The sequence below is a fragment of the Epargyreus clarus genome, unplaced genomic scaffold (genome assembly GCF_041222505.1).
Source record: "Epargyreus clarus isolate Ecla_fem2 unplaced genomic scaffold, WU_Ecla_fem_2.2 ptg000018l, whole genome shotgun sequence".
Taxonomy (NCBI): Eukaryota; Metazoa; Arthropoda; class Insecta; order Lepidoptera; family Hesperiidae; genus Epargyreus; species Epargyreus clarus.
Genome location: NW_027332226.1, coordinates 2,570,790 through 2,582,921, shown reverse-complemented (window position 1 = coordinate 2,582,921; position 12,132 = coordinate 2,570,790). Strand labels below are relative to the sequence as shown.

At 33.1% G+C, this 12,132-nt stretch overlaps 1 protein-coding gene across 1 annotated transcript in view; it reads left to right on the top strand.

Annotated features, from left to right (window-relative positions):
- Nucleotides 1–7,598: 7,598 nt before the first annotated feature.
- fusl (transmembrane protein fuseless) overlaps nt 7,599–12,132 on the top strand; it is a 46,871-nt gene continuing 42,337 nt past the window's right edge. The window contains exon 1 of the mRNA XM_073082634.1: nt 7,599–7,947. The gene's annotated coding sequence lies outside the window, so the exon portion shown is untranslated. The remainder of the gene's footprint in view (nt 7,948–12,132) is intronic.

The window sequence follows — 12,132 nt, the reverse complement described above, 5'->3', positions numbered from 1 at the left end:
TTAGCATATGCCCTTATTATCATAGCACAGTGACTTGTTGTTATGAATGTATCCATTTGTAAATGGAAAATGTGTTGTAAAGAAAACAATAAACCAAAATTGTACAAATATTTAATTAGGTATATTAGCTAGCTCTTCTTTATTTGTTGTGGATATTAAGTATGTTATCGTTACACGCCTGTATCAGTAGTTAAATTGATGTGTTGAGAAAATTTATTCGAATGAGCTTAAGGCTACAAGTGTTTAAAGAAATGTTAAGGTAATAAGGATTTGTATTAAAGAGGAACAGTAGGTGTTTTGTAGAATTATTTATGAAATGATAGCTCTAAGGTGTTGATGTAGCCATGAATTTTACGTAAGCTGTATATTTCCTATAGTCTGATTCATAATTAGGTGTCCAAAATGTAAACAAAGAAATGTCACTGTCAAAATTAACAAGAAACACAAACTTTAACAAACTCAACAAAAAACGAAAATTTAACAAATATACACAATTTAACAAACGCATTATGTAAACGAGAAAACATTAGAGTTTGATCACAATCACGAAAATGAATAATATCAGTTACGAAACTTAAAAATGACAGCACAAGAAATGCCTTGGGTTCCGATTGTGTTACCATTATCACATTTTAATTTTCTACCATAAACTTTGTTTTTTATTATTATTACTGTATGGAATGAAATTGAGGTGATATAAATATTAAAAAATGTGAATTAACCTTAATTTATTTAGATTATTATTTTATTATTGTTGTATTACTTAAATATCGACAAAAATAAAAACTACCATTTCTAACGTATTTTCTTGATAGGTCAACACCTTTGTTTACATTTTGGACACCTAATTATGAATCAGAGTATAGTCTATGTTCTTATTTTAAAGACAGGCAACATTGCTTATCTGTCAAATAGTCACCTGTCGCCGTTGACGTATAACTTTTTAAGGAGAAATCTTTCTTCATGTCTTCATTTCCTTCCTTCTCTCATAACTTAAAAATAATATAAACTTAAAATCTTAAATCTAATAGTAAATTGATTTCAAACTAATTTTCATAAGTCTGGCATAACAATAATAACAAAATGAACAATATGCAAGAGTGAGATTTTCTTTAGTGATAAGTAGATTACTCTCATTATAAATTTTAAACAATTAACAGATAATAGATATACTGTACATAGCATTTAATAGGTCAAACACAAATCAGTCTAAGACTCCAGTTTTCTTAAACAATTTTAGTTGTCTGAAATTTTATTATTACGCTGTTTGTCCACCGCCACCGTCACCGAACCGATACCGATAATTAATGACGGCGCCGAAGTAGCGTACATACATTTACTATAGTCGCATGTCCACCGCACGTCCGTCACCCGAGCACCGTCATCCGTCACCGTCATATTACAAGTAGATTGGCGTGACCGCTAGATCAGCACCGAGATTTGGACGGGCCGATGTGCCGGCAATATAAAACGCATTAGAACTTGTCCATACACTGCCGTCACACGTGTGACAGCTGGAACAAAACAAAACCGCCGATATCGGTCGCGGTGGACAAACTATCGCCGTCACGACATATTAAAATCGGCCCCAAAATAATCTCGTTCTCGGTATCGGCTCGGTGACGGTGCGGTGGACAAACGTGCTTACTCTTAGTAAGGTTCAAAAATAGTATCATGTAATAGTTCAAATCCTAATAAAATGATTTGGATTTTCAAAAACGTTGAGTGGCTTCGAAAACGTCGTATACAAAACGGATGTAAGCAAAGACGAAGCAAAAAGCAGGGTATGCTGTGAATTGAACTTAAAATATGGTCTCATAAATAGAAAAATAACGCTTGCAATTTGTCATGACGATTGACTTTTTTATACATCAGGTCCGATTGAAACATGAACATTTGATTTCATATTATTTTTTGCGTCTCCGATTTTGTGACTTTATTACATTTTAAATGGAAGAAACGATTGATATCCGCAGAAAAAGTAGAATGTGCAAAAAGTAAATACGAAGAAATCTCTAGTAGCTACAATAAAGAATGTTTTTTACCACCAACGCCTAGACAATTCCGGGAACATGAAAAGATTAGTAATAATACGATTTATTTTTTTGCTATCTGTACATTTTCCTGATATCAGTTCAAGGTTATTTTTTATCTGTGGTTTCATGTATTTAATGGAACAAAGGCTTATTAATTTTGAATATTGTTTAAGATATCGCTACCGTGATTGACACCTTTTATTACGAAAAAGCGTATGAGAACAGTACTTTCATTATAAGTAGTTAGTGAATTTTAATCCGAAAAAGTCACTTATATGACCGTAATTTTCACCATTATAAGAATAAAATGGTCGTAATTATTTTTAGTTATGCTCAATCAACTTTATCGTCTAAGAGTTTTCGGAAATTTCTTCATTGCAGTTTTTTTTATATTTAACGTTTAATTATGTACCACGAGTACTCGTGTTCATTAAAAACTATTGTATTTAAAGTTAATACATTCATTAATATTATCATCAAAAACTGTTAATAAATAAGGATTTATTAAAATAATTACATAAGAATCAATAAATTTTAAAATCTTTCGTAACGTACTTCTAATAGCGCATAGGTACCTACATAAGGTAATTCTTAACTCTACAAGTAATGTAAAATAAAAATCAGTAAATTATAAAGTACAAAGTTAATAATGTAGAAATAAAACTTTTCATTCGATAAGGAATGCCGTAATCGGTTATTATGTGATGTCTGACGTGTTGTAAAAATATGTGGTGTCTAAAATAATGTGTTGTAAAAAAAATTCAGAATAAATTGTCTTTGGTATTGTCTATCAAATAAAGTTGGCAGTAGGTTGCATGATTGTCGCACCAATAATAATTTAGTAAATCAAAGAAAAAAAAATACAATAAAAAATATACTTTCATTATTTAATAATAATACATTTTTTGTCTAAAATGTAAAAATGCTGCTAAAATACTGAATATCTTTTTAGACATATTTAGGATGGTCTCACATTCTCATCCTAAGGATACAACGATAAGTTTTTTTTAACTACCTTTAATGATAATCGATTAAAATTGACACAATAATCTATTAACAAGAGTTTTAAAAAGCCATTTACGTTTTCCATAATGATGGATAACAATTAAATAAAATTAAACAATAATAACAATGTTATGGATAAAAATGCAACAGATACATTATAATTGTAAGATGCTCAAAGTGAAGCTTACCTGTGGTGATTATAATAATGTATAATAATTACATTGCTGTTATATATTGTCGTTGTTGTATAGGCATATCATATACTTAAATCTTATATATAATACTTTCCAATACATAATATAATATACATAGCTTTCTTGTAACGTCTGTAAACGCACAATGCTTTGCGTGTTTGTATCTGTCAGTGAACTTTAACTATCTGATACTAGATGGCGACACAAGTACTTTTAACTCTTGTACATAAAATACTAAATAATAATTTTACATATTAATATTATCTATGGCTTGTATGAATCTATTTATGAATATATAATTTTAATAATTTCCATCTGTAAAAGCTTTTCTGCACAAATTATTAAAATAATAATCTAATGTACGTTAATTTAAAACATGCAGCGTATTTTCAAATTAAATGTAATTTGTGTCTTTTGATCGCTTTTCTCATTATTTTCATTGGGCAGTAAATTATAACTACCTACCAAGAGGTGGCAGGACTATTGCCCCTATAAGGCAGACTTATTCTTGACGCTCGGTATATTTTCCGGAAAATATTAATTGTATTTAGAAAAAATGTTTTAGGTAAACACAATAATTAACATAATATTCATCGTATATTATAGTAAATAAGGGTGTTATAGTAAACAAGTATGTAAATATTTAATAAAATGTTGATAGAATGTACGAAAAGTTGTCTTAAAATATTTGGTTTATTTATTACGAAAAAACTTTAAGTAGTGCATTTATAGAGATGTCGAACTGTCTAATTGGCCAGCATTGTATTAGAAGAAAGTCATAGGAATCTATCTAAACAGTATGATTTATTTCAAGATACATAAAATAAACCCTAGTGGGACAAAAAGGGGTTAATGATTATTAAAATTTACGTCGAAACGAAATACGAGCCTGCAACATCATAAACCGGCATCTCTATAATCGTACCTTTGTGATGAAAATATTAAAATCGGATACTTCTGAGGCAAATAACCTGTCTTAATGTGCTAATGATCCTAATTTAATTTATGTATCTAATAAGTATGTAAATGTGTGTGAAGTCTTGCCTTGTGTCATTATGTATGTGCTTGCATTTTCAATGTGATCTTATTTTCCACTCTACTTTACGGCGTTAGCAGACTAGCCACTTTAAGTAACGGCGATTCGCGTTTGGGCGATTGCATTGCTGCTCCATCAGATTTTGGTGTTATGGGGTTTGGTTACAGTATCGAAACGTCCATTTTAGACTAGACTGATGCGACATCGCATTTTTTGAGTTACTATCGGTCAAACATATACGTGGTAAAGCGTTTTGAAAGTTTCTGAAATGCAACTAAATCGTCGAACACCGATGCTAAAAGTAGCTCGTCTGTTCAAGCCCTTACTTCGTAATCTATTGGCGAGTTGCGACTGTAAGGCCCTTCATACATACGCCGATACGCGTATCGTTCCATTAACACAGTTCATTGCTAATTTTAAAAGCTACATGTTATAATGTTGATAAGCTTATTTCGTATTGGAGTCCGTAGGATTTAATTGTACTTATTAAGGCTTCTCTGAATTGCACACATTTAAATCAAGATTTCATTAGTGATTGTGATTTTGTTTAGTTTATTTAGACATCGACATCTGCAATATCATTAATATTTGTATTATTATAATATTTTATTGCACAGTAGCGACCTTAAAGCTAAGTTTTTATTTGAAATATCGCAACAGTATGTAGCGTATAAGTTACACAATGTTTCCTGCATATCCTGTCTATGGAGGCACTATCTCGCACGAAGGTCTACATGCAAATATACGACTCTAATCAATTAACCTTGCATGGAATATATGTCAACAGTTTCTCTTTCTCCTCTCCAACAGCCGAAACTACATTATTAAAAATAAAACATTTATTACCACCTATTAAACGTTTAACATTGACGAATGTATGAAGTACCTTACCCTTCCAGTCATATATTTGGGCTTAGGGCCGTTACACATAAAAGCGTGGCGGTGCGGTGCCGTAAAACGCGCCGCAGAGCAGTGAACGTTGCAGCAACGCACCATTTTTCAGGCAAACTCTGTACCCTTACCATGAGTTTTTACGTTTTGACAAATATGACTGTTTTGGTATTTGACCATACGGTTTCCTAGTTCTGACCCAATCCGCTAAGGCAGCGCCCTTATGGGAGTTGGAAATTATATGGGCAAATACGTAAACAAATACCAAAACAGTGATATATGTCAAAATGTAAAAACTCATGGTAAGGGTACTGGACACGTAACGTTGCACAATGTAACACAAGGTGCGGTACTGCATCGCTTTTATGTGTATCGGCCCTAAACCAATTTTTTTTATGTAAGTTTTACATGGGCTACTAACAGTTTGACATGGATTTCTAATTAAACCTCTAAATTTTGTGTATACTTAAGTTAAACAATTGCTTTGTACAGACAGAACTCGTCATTAGTAAACACTATGTACGTACACGGGCCACTTGCGACGCCAAAACTGAAATATATATTGTCATGAAAATATTTATGCAAATGTATGTTAGTTTTAATTACATTATAATTTAAAACATTGTTTATATAGCAAAAATTATTAGAATATACATAATTTGATATCTATTTAAAGAAGATGATAACATGCTTGACGTCGATTACAGGTAAAATAAAATGATACGGATTCAATAACGTAAAAACTACACGACTACAATACTTAAGAGTTGACATTGTCAAGATTTTCGTACTAAAACTTATTTCACACTGAGCGCTACAGGATAATTCGGTCCGACCTAGGCCCTACCTTTTTTTTGTTTACGAGGAGGAGACCTTCAAAAGGTACCCGGTGCCGTGGGAGCAACACAGAGTTATGTGGGATTCTTACCGCACTAAAACCCCCCCGGTGGCCGTCCTCAGCGTTGCCAAGAGGACTTCGGGATCTCCTAAGGAACGGAGTCCTTTGAACGCGTTGCCCCCTCGGGCTCCTCCTAGGTGAGCTTCAGGACTCACCACACCGTCTGGTGTTTACGACCTAGGCCCTACCTACTCGTACCCTGTGAACTGACCTGTGACCTAGTTTTACCGTTCACCGTGCCGTTCTTCCGTATTTTGCTGTTCGATTTTCACCAATTGGTTATAAGTCGTGACAGATTATCAACTATAATTCTAGTCAGTCCTACTTAGTTCATTCGAACAAATAACCGGTTATTTTTTGTAAATTGAATAAAATATTGATTCATTAAATCTGACTCAAATTTTTCATTATTCAGTATTCCGTTTATTGATGTGTGTTGGTGTAGTAACCACGATACAAGGAATTCCAGTATAGGGTAGTGAATATAAAAAGCATTATACGAGAATACTTATTTAATATTGATTTCTTGTACTGTCTGTATGCTAGTATAGTGCGCGTAAAACTGCTAGTCCGCTCTGAATATAGAAATGATTCGCGTCGCCATAGCAAATTGTATGACTACACCTGCTTGCAACAACTTCAGAGCGGACTAGCAGTTAGGCGCGAACTACAACTACCTTCCGCTTGTAAACGTCGCGAGTCGCCCGCGTGTAAGTGCCCTTAGATTTAAGTATGTTTACACGCGTTGTGTGTTAGCGAAATGTTTATGCCATGTTACATGTTCGTTTGTTGAGGGAATAGCAAACAAATATATTATATTACACTTGTATTTCATGTATCGTTTCATTTTCAATATACCTAATGTCCTAATTCCACAAAAAATACACTTATATTTTGATAAATATCATGCATATGTCATAAAATACTTATAGAGAAAACATAAAACATATTTTCGTTATAATTATACCATGAAAAATAAAATTAACTATATAAATAGTGTTGAAAAACTGTGTAGACATTATAATTATTTTGCATAACCTGTTTCAAAAAAAAATGTAAGTAAATTAGGATAGATTCCTATCTATCCTAATTTACTTACATTTTTTTTACACATACACACACACACACACGCACGCACATGTACGCATGCACGCGTGTATGCACACATGCATAGGTAAGGCGCCAAACTTATAACATCCCTTTTGAGTTGGCGGCACAGATAAGTTGAGGGTTAAAAATTCACTACTGTCAATATTTTGTATCAATGTTCGTGTTTTTTATATTAAAGATAATTTAACAATGGCGTCTACAAACAGTCCTTTGACAATGTTTACGTTTTTTCATCGTCCTTCGATCGAATAAATTGCAGGGTTTTTATTTATAACCTTTTGTCGTGACAACTCAGTACTGTGGTGTTGTGTGACGAGACTGCGTCGTTTGCTAAATACGAAAATTCGAATTTAGAACTTTTTTTTTTAAATTTATTTAGTGTAAATGACGCGTAATTTATTTCAATAATGTTTTATTGACATCGTAAACATTCAGAATGAGAATTATTCAAATTTTCTTAACGTACACAAATAAACATAGATAATTTTACTAAATTAATTTAAATTTTAAAACTTGCATTAAAATTTAATGTCTTTTTAAGTGCTCTAAAAACAACTAGTGGTTTACCGTCAGAAAGCCCTTCGTTTATTAAGTGAATGGAATGTAAGATGTATTAGAACCAGTTACGAACAAACTGTTTGTCAACATCCCGTTTTATTTAATTAATGTTCTCTAAATTAAGAAATGAATTAGTTTTTGTGTAACAAGTAAATCGTAAATCCAGAAAATTATTTGAAAATTTAATAGTATCGACGCTTGGAAGACTTCGTAAATAAAGTAAGTATTTTTTTAATATTTATCAGTATTATTTAAGTCATTCATATTTTAAAATATAACGATGAGTGAAAATTCAAGCACCAATTTTTTTTATAACACCCGCCATTAAAAGTTTATCTATTTGGTGTTTATTTCTTTTTCGACTCTGGCGACACCACCGGTACACCTATTTCTGCTTATGTTAAGTGCTGCTGTATTCTAGTTTCAATGGTGTGGTACGTAAGACATGCTTCTCCGAGACTGTACAATTAAATTCGGAGGCATTGCAATAATCTATTGTCAACCTCAATTTAGGAATCATATCTTATCGAGGGATGATTATAGATTATAACAGTAATAAATTATAGTACGTGCCAAACTATAGTCCGCTCTGAAGTTATTGCGCGCAGGTTTAGTTAGCATATACTCCGTAACGTTAGGGCACCCTTTTTTTTACGAGGGGGAAACCTTCAAGAGGTACCCAGCGCCATGGGAGCGACGCAGGGTTATGTGGGATTTTTACCGCACTAAAACCCCGGTGGCCTTCCTCGGTGCTGAGTAGAGGGCTCCGGGATCTCCAAAGGAACTCAACCGGAGTCCTCTTGGCGTATGTTCCTAGGAACGTTAGGGCACCTTACGCAGCTATATATCCGTGGGCGGGCAGCGTACGGCTGCGATGACTTCTTCCCGCTAATATCTGCAATTTGATATTGTGACGCGACTCTATATTCGACGTTTCTATATTCGGAACGGACTAGCAGTTTGACGCAGACTATACATAGATTAGTAAAACATTATATAGAATTATTACTAATTATGAGCATTGATTATATATAAAACAAAACTGTTACAACACATTTCTCTTTTATTTTTCAATCGATTTTCTCTTGTTTTGGTAAGAAACCAAAGAAAGCATATTTTGGTAGATTTTGAAATCGATTATGGTTTAATTTTTAACACTGGACCAATAGTTATTATTAAATACGCAGAGCTTTGAAAATTTTCATGTCTCTACTTCTTCCTATGTTAATTATCGTTTCTATGCTTCTATGTAAACTAAATATTTTTAATCAACTATTTGATAAAGTAAAACAAAAACGGAGTATACATTTTATTATCACTACTATAATTAAGTCGTATGTTGAATTATCTTTCAATTTTTTATCTCAATAAATACTTTCTAAATACATATTTAATTAATCAGGTTAAATAAACAATTTTAACTTGGTTCGATTCCGGCGGCACCACCGCCAAACCTATTTCTGCCTAATAACTGCAGTGTATAAACGCTACTGCTGGTTTTAAGGGATACATACTTTTTCGAGGCATTGCAGCTTAGGCATCTATTAAAGCCCATAAGAGTGGGAGCTCGAACCGCCTGGCCAGCAACCCCGGGATGGACGGCGGTATGTGTGGTCGCATACCGTCGTGAACACCAGATGGTGTGGTGAGTTTCAAGCTCACCTGGGCGGAGCCCGACGGGGCAACGCGCCAAGTGGACTCCGGTTGCAATCCGTTGGAGATCCCGGAGTCCTCTACGCAGCGCCGAGGACGGCCACAGGGGGGGTTTTAGTGCGGTAAGAATCCCACATAACCCCGTGCCGCTCCCACGGCATAGGGTACCTTTTGAAGGTTTCCCCCTCGTCAACAAAAAAAAAAAAAGGCATAAGTAGGCAGCATTAGGTAAGTTATCCGTTTCTACACCTTTCCACCGGCACGCAGAATTACTTCACAGTAGAAACAATGTACAATGTAGTAATTTATTAATTTAAACACTCATATTTAGTGTACATCGTGATCATGCACACTATGTAATAACACGTCGAGAAAATATTAAGATTTATTAAGCGCCGACTTCAGAAACTACGTACCAAACGTTTTATTTTTAACACGCTTTTATTAGCTTGTATGTATGTAAGTAGGTATGTATGTATATAGTAACGCAATCTTTCAACCCGATTTCTATCCACTTTGAACGTTCAGTTTAATTCAAAATTTTGAAGAATTATCAAAAACCGATGACAATACAAGATTTTAATAATTTTGTACCATTGTCCTTATTAACATTCTCAGGATTAACGATTTTCGAGGCGACATTTTTCGAGCGCCTTAGAGAAAGTTCATCGCAAAGTCGCAAATCGCAAAACATATTACTTATTAGTTTCAATAACTGTCATAGCATGATTTTTAGTTTAATAATGATGTTATTTCCCTATAACTCAAATGTTCTGAAACATATCTATAATGCCCTCTTGTAGAATGATTTTTAGGATTTGGTAATCAAAGGGTAAAACGGAACCCTCCGCTCCGTGACAGATAGACACTTGATTTTTTTACGGAGGATGTATCGCTATAACAACAAATACTAAAAATTAATATAGATCAAAAAGCTAAAAATTATACTATTTACTGTTCCTTAATTGACTCCTAGATTTAAAATTATTTTCTACTTTTTCATTGATTTTATCATAAAAGCGTGTTTTTTTAGTTTTTTGAACTATATTTCTATCTTTGTATTGACTTCGGTCGGATTTATTAAATTGCTCTAACATTTTTATTATATAATAAAAAAATACAAGTTCGTTAATTAATTCGTTATATCTATAGAAGTTATTTACAAGTTCCATAATATTCAATTTTAATGTCTTTAGGCAGACATATATTTTAGGCAGGTAGAGACTCCTCATAGTCCTCACGTATACAAATAAATTGAAATGTTTACTTGGCTCACATATTTCATAAATATATTATCCATAACTGGTTTAGCTGGTACGGCGACAATAATATATTAATCTATTACTCGTATTATATTATGCATATTTATAAGTACGTGTATTATCATGAATAAGCGGAATTTTTATCGTTATTTTGAATATTGAGTACTTAATTATTATTTTTAACAAAACTGTTTGTTTCAACTTAGAAGGTATTAGTTCAGTGATCCCAAGTATTTCCTATTTCCGAGGTCCTAGTTGAGATCGGTTAAAGATATTAGACTTGCTAACGTGTAATAGCCTAGTGATTAAATGTCGTATTTTCAATCCGAAATTCAAATCCAAGGCACGTATACACGTAATTGTATGTGTGTGAACCTATATGTGGGAGAATGCTTCATTTCATATATATAAATATTCCGTTTTTAAAATCACATGATATTAATTTCGAACTACCGCTCCGTATTAACAATTGGCTACCCGTATCATGGTATAAAAAAGGGGCGCGCAATTGTCAACAGATCAGAAGTTGTCCAATAGTGGGCACGGCACGGTGGTGCTCTGAACTGTTTGGTATTTTGCTTGGGTGTTATTGTTACTGTGGTGGCATTAACGCTTATTCGTTTAATTATTTTAACTATAATTTTTATAAATATTGGTTAAATTAGTTGAATCGAAATACCATTGTAGATCTACCTACCGGCGCGCCCACATATACGCAGTTTTTAACTAGAGAATTATTGTAATAACTTCTAATAACAAAAACACGAGAGCGTAAAAATATAACTCATAGATATTTCAAAATTTAGACGAATCCAACGACATTTCAAAAATTAAAATCAAGAAAAAAGAAAAGAAAAGAATGTGACATATACATCTACTGAGAGATCACCTGTGAGAGAGGTACGTTCGAAAGACATTATCCTCCAAAATCGGGTAAAAAAATCGATGATACCTTCCCGGTCGAATCATCAATATGGCCAATACTCTTTCTTCCATTTTATCTAAACACAATTACCATTTAACTGAGAAGACAACTAGATTATTTTAGATAATTACATAACTAATCGTTTCTTTTCAAGGTCTTAAAAGTAATGCTTGTAAGTAAATGACTTGCCTTCATTGTATCATCGACCTCTTATTGAATAGATCTGTCAAACTGTCTGTCTGTAAACAAAGTATTTATCAATGGGTTTTTTGTTATAACTAGTCTACCGCGACAAACTTTGTGAGAGAAATAATACAATAATGTTTTTATTATCAGTGTTTTCAGTAGGTGAATTCGGTTAGTTAGAACTTATTTGATTGTAGGACATTACATAATTGAAAACTTACGTTTCTTTGTAATGGTAAGAGTAAACTAGCTTACCACTTGTTGTTTGATAACTAACATCCAAATTTTTTTTAACAAAAACGATATAAACCCAACAGGAAGTTGCTAATTGCACAATAAACATCTATCTAAAGATGATTTGGACGACACTTTATGGTC